The following is a 14,947-nucleotide window of genomic DNA, read 5'->3' on the forward strand; positions in this document are numbered from 1 at the left end:
ACGTAGGGAGAATCGTAGACATCACCAAACGTAAAGAGTTAGCCTTACATACCTTATCTTCCTGCCTTTGAGCGTAATACAATGGTTGTCAACCCTTTCAACTTTAATCTATAACAATACAAGTCAAAGGGATTCCATATTAGCTATGATGCTCATGTTTTGGTCACTTAAGCATTTTATCAAACACTTGGTGAAAATAAAGCTTCATAGTCCTTATTAATGGTGTCTCTACACCCAACAACCTATTCTCTTGTTCCTAGATAAATTTTAAAGTCTCAAATGATTATATCAACATTACTCTTCATCACCCATAATGTAAACAATACCCTTAACCAATAATCAACGCTCAACACCCCAACCCTATAATCGTTAATGCTTTTCTATCAAACCCATTAACTCATATCTCATGAACTAGGGTTCATAATCATTAAACCAATGCTAGAATCAATTAGAGGGTGAAGACATTACCTTTTTGAAGTTCAAACCCTTTGAATTTGAGTTCTAGGCTTCCTTCTCTCAACAATGATATCTCAATCGAATATCTAATGATATGGAGGGTTTACCCATGTTAATAAGATGTTGGAAAATTCAAATTAACTTAGAATCACCATTAGAACTTACCTTGGGTGGTAGGACCCTTAAGGAGTTAGGTTTTGAGAGTTCCTCTTTCTAGAGCAAGTTTTTATGTTTTGGGGCTGTGGGGGACGGAATAGCTTTAAAACGACCCCCACTAGCGCGCTCGCACACCTGGAGGCCTGCCTGCACTACTGATCGTGCTAAACGGCAGTAACACTGCCTCAAAATTAGCACGGTCGCGCTACCGGGCGCGCATATCGCATACTGTTATATAAAATGCGCATAACATTTTGCACAAAGGTCCGTTCGGGCTCCATAATATATCGTTGGAAATCTATTTCAATGGCCTACTACTTTCATGCTTTGCGTTTTCCCAAATTCCTTACACATTTTCACTAAAACCTGATGGAATACGAACCTTCTGCATACTTAGTCGATTTTGTCAAATCTTATGCACCTCACTTTCCATCTTGATTTTGAAGTAACTATTTTCACCCATAATCATCCTGATGGGACTTCACATGTTCAAGATATAACTTTACCACTCATTTAACACATTCACACCTAAGCCGAATTTACGGGGTGTTACAGTTAGTTAAACCATCACCAATTGTTATTTAAATATCTGGGAAGTTGATTACAAAGAATTTAGTGAGTCTAACAAAAGTAATTGATAGGCTAATTCTCTGAGGATTCGACTCTGGGCTAAATACTCAGATTATATTTGCAGCGATCGCATTATCCTTTTTATAAAGCATAGTTGGGCGTGATCACCTCTGTATTAATTTGCAGTGTAATTATGCACATTTTTGGAAGCCACACTACCTTATGCACCCAGCGATAATCGTGAAAGAATATGAATATCAACCTAACAGCATAAAGTAAAATTAAAAAGAAAAAGTAACTCAAGATAATTACTACTTATAAGATATACTTCTTTCAAATTAGTACACATTTCAAAATCGAACAGAGAATAAACATAAACAGGAAATGAGTACAAATTATTTGAGAAGGTATATCAATAAACTCGTAATGGTATTTTGTATTTTTTTACATGTTTGCTATTTCTATTTTATTTTAAAATGTTATTGTATTTATATTAAAATTTCTCATTGTTACACTACTAGAAATCGGGAATTTAGCAACCAACATTTTGCGATCAAACTTGGTCTGTCCAGATTAGCAACCAAAGTTGGTCGGTAAAGGAGAGAAAAATATTTTATATTTATTTTATATAAATTACCGACCAAAGTTGGTCGGTAAAGTGGTCAATATGTTGGCCCAGATGGTCAGCATTGTATAGTCAAAGAAAATTTTACATTACCGACCAACTCTGGTCAGTAATGTGGGGCCCAGTTAAAAAATTTAATAGTTATATTATTATTTAAAATATTTTATAAAATAAAAAGAAATCTTATTTAAAATTACCGACCAAAGTTGGTCGGTTAATACAGGGGAAGCATTTACCGACCAACTTTTGGTCGCTTTTTTTTAACATCTAGAAAGTAACCGACCAAGTTTGGTCGGTTATGTGGTCAACATTGGTCAAAATTTAAATCACTTTTATATTTACTATCTAAATTGTATAAAAGTAATCCGTTAACACTTTTGTAAAACAAGAGATGAATACACTAATATATAACTATAACATGCTATATATGTAGTTAAAGTAGTACAACGAAGCGTGTTATATATATATATATATATGTGAGACGTTTTGTTTTTAATATTCAATGATGCATCTAAGTAAGTTATAAGTCGATGAATCAATTTACAAACAGATATATTTGATGATAAATTATATATACTAACTAGGATCTTCACAAGTCTATCAATCCCTAAAAGAACCCGACCACCTTATCCATATATATATATATATATATATATATATATATATATATATATATATAGGTGAGACGTTTTGTTTTTAATATTCAACGATGCATCTGAGTAAGTTATAAGTCGATGAATCAATTTACAAACAGATATATTTGATGATAAATTGTATATACTAATTAGGATCTTCACAAGTCTATTAATCCCTAAAAGAACCTGACCCTTATCTATATAGATATAGATATAGGTGAGACATTTTGTTTTTAATATTCAACGTCTCACCTATATATATATATATATATAAATTAATTAATCATTCATACGTACGTAGTAATGTATAAGATTGATCATCAATTACAATATAGTTTATGTGTATGTGAGAAATTACTCATATACTTAAATATAACTTAAAAATTTACTTACATAGATGCTATTATAATCTATTAAAAGTTATTATCTAGTTAATATAATTTTTTGTAAAGATTATGCTTATAGTTTATAATTATTTATAATAACTGTAGTTAAATAAAATAAATGTTTATAGTTATTAATAATTTTTTTATAGTTTATAATATGTTAAAAATTAAAACAAAATAGTTTTTTTTAGAAAACCGACCAAAGTTGGTCGGTATTTGGTCAAACGGTCAACACTTAATGTACCGATCAAATTACTGACTAAAATTACTTTGGTCGGTAATTCTGAAAATCAGAAACTAAAAACGGGTTTTCCCCCATTTCTCTTATTTTCTTCCCCAAATTTTTCTAACTCCTCCCTATTCCCTTTCTCTATTTCCCCCACACAAATCTCTTTCCCCACCCCGTGTAGCCACCGCCCAACGTCGTCCCCGTCGCCGGAGCTGCCGCTGCCACTGCTCCGCCTCTCTCATAACCCTAAAAAATCAAGGTTTGAATTACAACCATTTCTTTGTTATTTCTAGTTTTTGTTTCAATTATTTGAACATTGTATTTTATTGTTTCAATTAGTGTTTCAATTCTTTGAATATTGTATATTATTGATGACTAGGGTTTAGGTGTTGTTTTAATTAGTTTTGTTTATTAATTTTATTAACTAATTAGTTTAATTAGTCTTGAATAATTTAGTAAGATTTGAATTATATTTTGTATAGTCTTGAATAGTTTAGTTAGAATCTAGGGTTTAGTAGTACTAGTTGAACTTTTAGTTTATGAATTGAAATTTTAGGATATAAATTTAAATTTTAGGATTTGTAGTTGAACTTTTAGTTTATGAATTGGACCTTTTGGACATTAAATTTAAAAATAAATGATGCTAGAGAATCATATTTAAATTGTGAATTATATTTTTATATAAATTCTCTTTCAAATATAACTCGGAATTCTTTCAAGATTTATTACTCCTTAAGAGATACAGATAAACTTTCGTATCGAATACATTACTTTTGATGTTTGAGTTGTAACGACATTGAAGCTAGTTTGCATATTATGATATATGTCATACTCTTACTATTATTCATAGTTGAATTATAATTTATAAATATTTTAAATAGATTATTTGTTTTAATTTTGTGATGTTAATGTAATTTTTATAATTATTTTTTTATTATACAATCTTAAAATTCTTGACATTAGTAAAATTTAAAGATTCGTGGAACTTACGCCCCATATCTCAGGGCTTACGCCTCGTCTCGTTAAAGTTAAAACGCCTCGCCTCACGCCCCGCCTTTTAAAACATTGCTAAAAATGTCTATTTATGCATCTCACCCCTTTTCGTCCGACAAAGTATAAAAGTACTAAATCCACTTACTCTTTTACTAAAAAAAAAGATAAATGAAATGAAAGTTAAATTTGTCACGACCCAATTTAGGATTGTGACCGGCGCTTAGGAGCAAGTGCTCCCAAGTAAGTCTCATCGAAATTTTACAAAAAAATCGGACAGAGTTTCTCCAGTTTTTGGACCATCCCAAAAATTTTCCTGTCTCAAATCAACAACCAAACATCCTAATATCATACCAAACAATTGACAACTTGTCAATTAACCAATACAAGTCTCCACCATAACTAAACCACTAACTAACCACTAGAAATACTAATTTATCTCCAACTTTGATAAATGAGAACGATACTCAACATAAGACTATAATAACAAAAGAATGCTCATGACACTAAAATAATGACTATGGAGTGACTCTAAGAGTTCAATGAAAAGACCATAACAATAAATAAAAGCTCTGCCCACGCGAACAAGTGTGAGGCTCACCGAGAAATATCAACCTGTGTGCTCTAATTAACAAAATCCTCGCATGCGTGAACTGTTGCCTCTGTAAAAAAAAATAGCGGGGAATGAGTCGCTAGCTCAGTGAGTAATAACACTTAACCACAACCGTTTTTATTGGGGACAAGTCAGAAAACATGCTAGTATCTCAAACAGAAGATAACATAAAAATGCCCTTTCTGAAACAATAATAAATTTTCATTCCCATCATGTTCTTCTTGTAGTATAATACAAATAACAATTTAGTAATAAGCTCGGTAACCACTGTACAATATCAATATTCACATTGGGAGGTTTCAATAAACGGATCATGTAATCGGTATAACTGTGGACTTCTTCGCAAGAAGTCAAATATAACGGTAGTCCCTACTCGAGGGAAGTCGGTAACAATATGTTAGTTATACTTTCCCACTAGCGAGGGCTATAAAGGTAATCTGTAATTACAAGGTGCACCAGGTCCAATGAACCTGCCGTTAGCTACGGGATCCTTCAATGTCTACTCCCATTTATACTTGTCTCTGTAATCCGTATATACTCGTAGAAAATATTTTTAAACCAATATAGGGCATTTCGGTTCTTATCAAATCATATAATTTCTTTTCAATAACAGTAAATTCAAATAACGGTAAAACTGATCTAGTAACAACGAAAATATTTAAAACACGGTAATCTTCTCAAATAACTATTTCGGTATCATATCGAGTAAAAGACTTGTCCCACATGCAACTCAAAATAATCGGTAACATATTCATATTAAAAATCATGTGTAAATCATGCAAGTTATGAAAACACAAATTGCAGTAAGATTACTACTCACAGTACTCATGCCGAAATACCAAATGCTTCACATCGAGCAATTCGTACAAATTCCTCCAATTAATCTATAATTACATAATATCGATCTCATGTTAATTTCCTTATTTAGGCTAATCCATAGCTATTTTAGAAAACCCAATCATCGGGGTTCATGTTTGAATCTTAATTTGCGAATTTATATTTACCCATGCTATGAGTAATTTAAATTAGTCCAAAAATCTTGTAAATAAAAAGGTATTTATATTTAATCATAGAACTAGTCCATAATTCTATCAATTTCAAACTATTTAATATAATTTATTCCTCTAGAAGTAGACCTATCATTGCTTAAACCAAACCCTTATAGCCTTGTTATCTCCATAGTAATTATATATTTCTTTTTATATACAAGAAGGTTGATATCGAATTCCTTTGTACCACATGAAATTGCATAAATATAATGAAATAATTCAACAGATGAAGAGAAGAAGTTAACCTCTTGAGTCGAAGGAGAGCTTTAATAAATTCAATTTCAATTCTCAATTCTTCTTAAGGCCTTTACCCAAAGCTTTCTTCTTCTTCTTCTGTTCGTTTCTCTCTTCTTTTTTTTTGCTTGCGTTTTACTTTGTGCGGCTTTTGCTTCAAAAAGCTTTTGAAAGCTTTGTTTAACCCCTTTTTTTCATTCTTTTCTAATGGGCTTCGGCCCTTGTTTTAAGTTCCCCTTTTTTTTTGTTTATTTGTTTAGTTTTTTTTATAGATAGTTTCTTATATTATTATTATTATTATTTTACTAATGACCAATACACCCTTATTAAAATATAGAGTATTACAAAATTACTAATGTTGTTGCCCGATATTGCAAAGCCAAACTGCTTATAAATAAGTAAATAATATGTGTATTACACTAGTATTACTCAATAAATTGATGAAAGCCGGATTTCATATGACACCCTTTTTTGGTCTCATAGGCCTAGGGCTCAAATAAAGACTGAAGGCCCAAAGTTAAGTACAACATGGACCGTGATATGACATCTAGTTTTGGATTCAGATGAAAAATGCGAGGTCATCCTTTTAAACGGTTCAGTTGCATGCATTCCTAATTTTTACATCATATAGCAAGTTAATACACCATATTATTATAAACTAAAATTATCTTAAAATATTATTATCTATAGCTATCTTTTATATTTTATAACAAAATAGATATTTATTGTATACACCACCGCTGAGGTGTGAAATACGCTATTTATATTTTTTCACTCTCTTTCTTTCAGTTAACACATGTTCTCTCTCAAATCACATCAACATTTTTCTTCTTTCTCTCCACGATCTCTCTCTCACACATCAAGATTGTATGAATAAATTTTTCAGAATTGATCCTCAATATTTTTACTCCAAAAGTTCGTGGTAATTGGTAAACCTTTTGGCCGGTTCACGCCAAATTATTCTGTCATTCTTCTTTTTCTCTTTACTCTTTTTTTAGTTTTCGCCATTGTTAGGTTTTTAGGAAGAAACTCCAATTTTCATCTTCAATGGCTGCTTCAACAACTTCGAATAGGGTTACACGAGGTATATTCACTAAAGCACTCAATTTCTATTGCCGGCGTCATCATCCGCTATTGGCTCATTCTCTTAGCGGACAGATCTGACCATGGCTACGCTGGAGAAGATTTGAGGGCCATGTTTTTCGTCTCCCTTTTTAGTTTTAATACAATGTATACAGTATTTTACTTGCCCGAAAAAAGCCATCTCCGGCGAACTTTCTTCTCTTCTTGCTAATTTAGTCACATATAATGATACAAATAAATTATATTCTATACAAATACACTCAAATATATTATATTTTATATAAATACATTATTATTTCGCATGTTATTATGTATTCCAAAGGTCTGTATTTTTTGAATATAGCCGAATATCACTGTGTTTTGTAATTTTTTGTTATTTGAATACAGTCGAATTGAATACGGTGAATTGAATACAATGTATAATAGTGAATAATGAATATTTGTAAATTAAATACAATGTATAGAGTCGAATTGAGTAGAACAATATACACCCTATTTCATCATTACCTTATTTTATTTATAAATACATTTACGCAAATATATGGAATATAACACAGTAGTAGTAAAGTTTATGTAGAATTGATTTTGTTGAGTTAAATTAGGAGTGATACACGCCAATATTTTAAAAGGTGAGGGCGTGAAGCAGGGCGTTTTACTTAATACGGGGCAAGAGGAAAACCTTGAGACAACGGGCGGATCTTTAATTTTTTAAATTTATACATTAATAATATATCATTATAACACAATAAAAATATAAAAGATACATTAAAAGTTCAAAAAACTAAACAGGATTAAAGAAACTCATATAAAATAAAATATTTAACATATTTTACAAGTATAAATAATACAATATTGTTAAAGTTACTATAAAATATAAATTAACTATAATCTCTTAACTTTCAAACAATTAAAAATTATAATTTCTCAAAAAAAATTATCAAACTGTATATTTTACCTCTTTAAAAGTATATACTCAATAAATTTTATCAACATTGTAATTTATACCCCTTCATGTGTAAATATAAAATTGTTTTTAAATAGTAAAATAAGAAATGTATGATAATTTTGAAAGACATAGACTAAGACATGAAGATCTGTCAAGTAAAGATATAAATTTTGGTTATTTATTTCTAGAAGAAATATTCAAATGATATTCACCCTCACGATGTTTTCAATTAGTAAATATGCAATACTATAATTCGTTATTTGAGTTCTTCACAATTTTTATATTTCTATAGATAAAAAGAACTTTAATCATTCATTTAATCCATTAAAGAATTTTAAGAGTCAAAGGTGCAAAATAATGAATTCAACACATGATTTGCAAATGAACTATTGGGCGAATCCTGAACGTTGAGTGTTAGTTATTTTAGGGCGCACAGTCGGGCACTTGGGGGCGTAAGTCTCACGAACTAAGCCCCCGCACATGAGTCTCAAGGCGTTTTGATAGTGCCCCACCCCGGGCGAGTCCCAGAAAAGCCTTTTAAAACACTGATACACGCTAATTTATCCTCTTTCCATTATTAAACAGCTTGACTTACCTATTTTTAGTCGAATTCTGCTACTGTATTCATGGATACAGTAGCGTGAATACAGTGAATACAATCGCACATCTGGACTCCCCTATACCCGTATTCATGAATATAATAGCGCGAATACAGTCACGTAGCAGCGTTATGTAGAATTGATTTTGTTGAGTTAAATTAGGAGTGACACACGCTAGTTGATTCTCTTTCTGTTATTAGACAGCTGGACTCTCCTATTTTTTAGGCAAATTTTGCTACTGTATTTATGAATACAGTATCGCGAATACAGTCGTACAGCTGGACTTCCCTATTTTTTAAGCAAATTCTGCTACTGTATTCATGAATACAATCGTGTAACAACTAAATAGTAGTTATAGAAAGTATTATGTATTTGGTAACTGTAGGAAGTTAATAACCACTAAACAATAGTGGTGTCAAAAAAATTCCTCTTCCGATTATTAGCTAGGTTTCATTTTCTATTGTTTGAATTTAGGATTTTCCATTTTGTAGATGTAAAAATTCAACGCGACCAACATAAGTTTTGTTCGATTCGTAAAATAAAAAATGAAAATGGATTTTCGTCTTTCTGACTTTTCACTTTACTATGATAACTTCAATTTTATTGCTATCTATTGTTTCTCTTATCGGTTTTCTTATATATTATTTTGTTATTTTGTTGTTGTTACTGTTCTTGCATTTATTATTTTTTATATGGCTTTTTTAGTACTGTTCTTCTTTATCAAACATGATACCGAGAGTTTATGGTAAACAATCTCTCTACCTCCACGAAGTAAAGGTAAGGTCTCCCAATTGCGAAAGTATACTAGGGGTTGTTGTTGTTGTTGTGGATCCTAAATATAATACAAATAAATTAAAATATTTTGTTAAAAGAAAATTAGGAAGGGAGAGGGACGGTGCAGCTAAAGTTGTATTCCCTTAACCCAATTTAACAAGGAAATATTGGATTGAGTCCTACATTCATGTGTTAAATCATGAAGAGAAGTACGTGAACAACATGCTTTGAATAATCGTGTTTTTAAATTTTGGTTGTGGACTAATTTTTTGTGAAAATTAGCATCAACCTGTGTTTTAAAAAAAGGAATTCTCTTACATGTAAGAAACTCGATTTTCTAAATGAATTGACTATTTTCTAAAAAAATGTTTTTACAATTCAAATGCTGCACGGCTTTGAAGTCAGATTTAAATTGTCAAATTTTGGATAATTTTAAACGAGAAATATCTAGATTCTAGACCACGTTTTAAAGGAAAAATAAAATCTCGGGGTAAACCACAAGCTGCTCTAGGATTAAGACAAAGAGCATACAGACACGTTAAGTATGAAAGAAAAATTATCATGCCATCGTAAAATCAGTGGAAAATCCAGTAACAGAGTTTAGAAGAGTTTGTCAAAAGGTCAGAATCATATGAAACTTCGAAATTGATCTAAAAGAGTTGGGGGTTTTGAAATAAGAACCCCAGTTCGGGCAAACCATAAAGCAAAGATGAGAGGGCCAGCAGTTGAATCGAAACATGTTCAGAGGTTTCTGAAAAGAACTGAAACTTCTAACATGTTTCTCGCAGCAACAGAACTCATGAATAGCATGTAAATACAATAGAAGAGTTCAAAGCAACAGAGTAAAGGAACTAATTCGAAGCATGATGAGAAAAAACTGATAAGAACAGTAGAAGGAAGCATGCTTAAAAAGATTCTTTTAGAAGAGGCTTAAACAAAGTTCAGTAGAAGGAAAAAATAGTAAGAGCACTTAAGAACATGATAGAAGAATACAATAGGTGAAACATACCAGAACATGGTAGAAGAAAATAGTAGAACATAGTAGAAAAGCATACAAGGACATAGTGTAGAAAACACAATAGTAGAACATACAAGAACGGAATATAGAAAGCACGGTATAGGAACATACGTGGAAGAAGGAAAACATAAGAACACAGTAGAGGCAAATACATACAAAAGAAAAGGAGAAGAAAGTCAGATAAACACTTACGCATTTTCAGAAAACCCTAGATGGTAAAAGAGGCTTCGAAAAGTAATTTTTGAAAGAAAAGTTAGGGAAATCGTTTGAACACTTAAGTAGAGCATAGATACACAACAGATCTAAAAGAAAAATCGGGGAAAACCTCGACGGGTTAGGGTTTCAGAAGAACCCTAGAGAAAGCTTTGAAAATGTCACCAATCTGAGTCGGAGAGGTCAGAATCAGGCTCAAAACACCATGGTATGCCGGAGCAAGGCCGGAGATGGCCGGAATCTTCGAATCGGTGAAGGTATGAGTGAAGACCTTCGAGTTTTGACCTCGAACCTTCAAGCATCATGCATGCAAGAGCCGGAGGAGGTGAGTATAGGCTGTCCATGGCCTGAGAAGCCATGGACTCCGGTGAAAACACGGTGGAACAAGGTAGGAGGAGGCTAGGGTTCCGAAGGACCTTGGGAGTCGTGAGAGAGTTTTGGGATTCAGAGGCGGCATCATTGTGCAAATGGGGTTAGGGTTAGAGGGGTTAGGGGATTAAAAAAGGAAAGGGTGAATCAGGGTCGTTGATCAAAATGATCAACTACCATGATTTAAAAGAAAATCCGGACGGGTTTGAAAACAGGTTAAGAGGTCGGGTAAAAATAAGAATTGGGTTGTCCGAATTTGAGTTTGAAATTGGATCACTTTTAGGCTAGAATTGAAATGTAATGGGGCTACAATTGAAATGAACTGAGGCTACATGTTAAATAGCCAGTTTTACCCTTTTTATTTATAAAAAATGGTAAAATGATTTTAAAAATAAATTAAAAGCACTGAGCTAATTAATAATATATAAAAATTAATCTAAAAATGATGGAAATGATTTTATGATTGCAAAACGCTATTAATCGTAATATAGGCCATAATTGCAATTTTATGTAATTTAGCTTAAAAATATCAAATGAATTTGTAAAAATATGCAAAAATCATGTTAATTATATTTTGGTGTAACTATGAGGATGAAAATAAATTATTCACCAAAATGATAATTTCGGAAATAATTATTGGATTTTGTACTGTTAAAATATACAATAAATTGGTTTTGAAAATCTTTAAAAATTTGGGAAAAATACCAAAATACTTGGGCATGCTTATATATGCATACACATGCTATTTTGAAAGTATTTTGAGTACAAAAATATATAGGAAAAAATTGGGTATCAACAGCTGCCCCTCTTTACCCGGGAAGGATGAAAGAGTTGTCGGGTAAAGATAAGATGGCCAATTTTGACCGGAAGTGGCGATTTGAAAGGAGTTTTGACCGAGCTCTGGTTTTTGAGCCGCCTACATATCCCTGATCTTACAGGAATCAGGTCATATGTAGTTCCGGAACCATTGACGGAATATGCCTATGGAGATTTGAAACGGGCGAACGCGATGTTTAGATTGAGAGAGGTTTTCTGAAAAATCGATAGGCTGCGGGAACCGGAGCGGGATCGCTCCTGCTGAGACGGTCATTGCCAGCCGGTGCACCTGCAAGTAAGCAATACGAGCGCATATTGTGCGTAAATTTAAACGTGATGCAAATTCCCATTGAACCATGAATGATGTCCTCGGACGGTTAGGATGACGTCATGGGCCATGAGGCGTATGGTAAAGGATTCGCAGGCTATGAAATGATGTTCTCGGGCTATGAGAATGGTGACTCTGAACCATGATGCCTTTGAATAATGATATGCAAAAGATAAAATGGGGTCCTCAGGCCATGGCATGGCGTTCTCGAGCTATGAAAATGGTGCCTCCAAACAATGATGCCTTTGGACAATTTGACGATCTTTCGGCCCATGAAATGCAGAAGGTGGCGATCTTTTAGCCGATGCAAGACGTAAATAAAAGGTGGCGATATTTCAGCCGATGCAAGAAAGATAAGGTGGCGATATTTCAGCCGTGCAAGAAAATAAAGTGGCGATATTTCAGCCATGCAGGATGGAGACAGAGCTTAGTCGGAAGGTAGAAAGGTAGCCTTATGCAAAATGCAAATGGAGACAGAGCTTAGTCTCAAAAGGCAGAAAGGTAGCCTTATGCGATGCAGATGGAGGTAGAGCTTAACCTCGGAAGGCAAAAAGGTAGCCTTATGCAGAATGGAGATGGAGGTAGAGCTTAACCTCGGAAGGCAGAAAGGTAGCCTTATGCAAAATACAGAAAAATGCAAGATGGAGACAATGCTTAGTCTCGGAAGGCAGAAAGGTAGCCTTATGCAAAATACAGAAAAATGCAAGATGGAGACAATGCTTAGTCTCGGAAGGCAGAAAGGTAACCTTATGCGATGCAGATGGAGGTAGAGCTTAACCTCGGAAGGCAGAAAGGTAGCCTTATGCAAAATGCAGATGGAGACAGAGCTTAGTCTTGGAAGGCAGAAAGGTAGCCTTATGCAAAATGCAGATGGAGACAGAGCTTAGTCTCGAAAGGCAGAAAGGTAGCCTTATTCAGTGCAAGAATGTAAAAGGATGATTAGTAGTAAGATCTCTTAGCCGATAGTCGATTACGACAATATAACTGCTGGGGAGATTGTGTACGGATAGCAATTGCGGGCAAGTGATGATTCTGAGAAGTTGCATTCTTGGGAAAGTATGCGTACATAAATATACCTGACGATATTGCAAGTCGAGCGCCTGCATCCAAACCGCAAAAGGATGTGGGAATATTTTCTTCAACACCAGCTGCCCCGACATAAACTTCCTTGGCTTAACCCTTTTGTTGAAGGCTCTGGACATTCTGTTCTGATACAACTGACCGTGGCAAACCGCATTCATCCTTTTCCCATCTATAAGGGCTAACTGCTCGTAGCGACCTTTTACCCATTCTGCATCATCCAACTCTACTTCTTGTATGATCCTTAAGGAGGGAATTTCTACCTCGGCGGGGATGACCGCCTCTGTACCATAAACCATCATGTAGGGAGTTGCTCCGGTCGATGTGCGGACCGTAGTGCAGTATCCCAATAAGGCGAATGATAACTTCTCATGCCATTGTTTGTGCCTTTCGACCATCTTCCTTAGTATGTTTTTGATATTCTTGTTGGCTGCTTCCACAACTCCATTCATCTGAGGCGTGTAGGCTATAGAGTTCTTGTGTTTGATCTTGAAAGTTTCACACATTGCTTTCATCAAGTCTCTATTGAGATTGGAACCATTATCGGTGATGATTGACTCCGAAACTCCGAACCAACAAACAATGCGGTCGTGGACGAAACCCGCCACAACCTTCTTAGTGACCACCTTGTATGATGATGCTTCAACCCATTTGGTAAAATAATCGATTGCCACTAAGATGAACATGTGCCTATTTGATGCGGCACGCTCGATAGGCCCGATAACATCCATTCCCCAAGCGGCGAATGGCCATGGTGAGCTTGTTGCAGTAAGCTCATTTGGAGGTGCCTTTATCATATCTGCATGTATCTGACAGCGATGGCATTTGCGAACATACTGGATACAGTCTGTTTCCATAGTCATCCAAAAATACCCTGCTCAGAGTATCTTCTTTGCTAAGACAAAACCATTCATGTGCGGCCCGCAGGTCCCTGCATGCACTTCGTCCAATAGCCTGGATTATTCTTTCGCTTCGACACACCTTAGTAAACCCAAATCGTGAGTCCTCCTGTACAGGATTCCTCCACTATGAAAAAGGTTGTTGGATAGCCTACGAAGTGTGCACTTTTGAGTAGCGTTGGCAAGTCCTGGATATTCCCCTGTTGTCAAGTACTCTTTGATGTCATGGAACCATGGTTTTCCATACGCTTCTTCCTCAACATGGGCACAATAAGCTAGGTGATCATGAATCTTTACTGGGATGGGATCAATGAAATTTGTATCTGGATACTGGATCATGGACGACAAAGTAGCCAATGCATCAGCAAACTCGTTCTGGACTCTGGGGACGTGCTGAAATTCTGTCTTTGTGAACCTTTTCCTCAACTCCTGTGTATGATGCAAGTTGGGAAGTATCTTAGAGTTCTTGGTTGACCACTCTCCTCGAACCTGATGTATGAGCAAGTCTGAATCCCCGATCACTAGCAACTCCTGAACGTTCATGGCAATGGCCATTTTGAGCCCCAAGATGCAGGCTTTATATTCGGCCATATTATTGGTGCAAGGGAACCTGAGCTTGGTGAATACCAGGTAATGCTGGCCGGTTTCTGATACTAAGACTGCTCCTATGCCAACTCCTTTGAAATTTGTAGCTCCGACGAAAAACAACCTCCAACCATCATAGGATTCTGCAATATCTTCTCCTATGAAAGATACCTCTTTATTGGGAAAATACATTTTTAGGGGCTCATATTCTCCGTCCACGGGATTCTCGGCGAGATGGTCCGCAAGGCTTGCCCTTTGATTGCTTTCTGGGTCACGTAAACAATGTCGAATTCA

This window comes from Nicotiana sylvestris, chromosome 3, assembly GCF_000393655.2.
Source record: "Nicotiana sylvestris chromosome 3, ASM39365v2, whole genome shotgun sequence".
Taxonomy (NCBI): domain Eukaryota; kingdom Viridiplantae; phylum Streptophyta; class Magnoliopsida; order Solanales; family Solanaceae; genus Nicotiana; species Nicotiana sylvestris.